Genomic DNA, 686 nt, shown 5'->3' on the forward strand with positions numbered 1-686 from the left:
TTTAAGTAGAAAGTTTAGAGAACTGACAAATTCACATGTCAAAGGTAGCTGAGACTAAGCTCCAGATTCTGAAGTGTGTGTGCTTTTGTTTTGTTTAGTTTTCTCCTTAAAACAGCTTACTAGTTAAAAACTACTGATCTAGGCATATTTGCACTACTTGGCACTAGTCTCATGGACTGAATTCAAATGTTTCTTCTCTTAAGTAGTTATTATTTCATTCCTATTGAATAACACATTAGTGGCAGGAATTAAAACAAAAACAAAAGCAACATAAAATTTCCTAAAGAAAATTTAAGCTCCTGATTTTCCACCAGAAAATTTGTACTTTTAAAGATGGGTAAATATTAAGACTAAGTCTCTTGTTATTATTCTGAACAAAACATACAGTCATGCATCTTTGAACCTTTTTGACGTGCTTTGTGCAACAGGATGAAATGGGATTTAGACAGTGTAAAAATATTCTGTAATACAGACAGTACCAGAATTATAAATTAGCTCCATTTCAAACCTGTCTTTAAGTCAAATTTGTGTACAAATCAGAAGAATTAAGTAAGGTTCTTGTGTAACATTAGTCAGTCAAATATTTTTTCTTATTATATAGAATACAAAGTAAATTTATTTATTTTTTTAAAATATGGAACTCTTCACGAATTTGCGTGTCATCCTTGTGCAGGGGCCATGCTAAG

The 686-nt window shown here is 31.0% G+C and overlaps 1 pseudogene; it reads right to left on the reverse strand.

Moving 5' to 3' along the window:
• Positions 1-628: 628 nt before the first annotated feature.
• LOC115873371 lies at positions 629-686 on the reverse strand (annotated as a pseudogene).

The sequence above is a fragment of the Echinops telfairi genome, unplaced genomic scaffold (assembly GCF_000313985.2).
Source record: "Echinops telfairi isolate 266 unplaced genomic scaffold, ASM31398v2 ScPeMD7_7468;HRSCAF=8506_0, whole genome shotgun sequence".
NCBI classification, from domain to species: domain Eukaryota; kingdom Metazoa; phylum Chordata; class Mammalia; order Afrosoricida; family Tenrecidae; genus Echinops; species Echinops telfairi.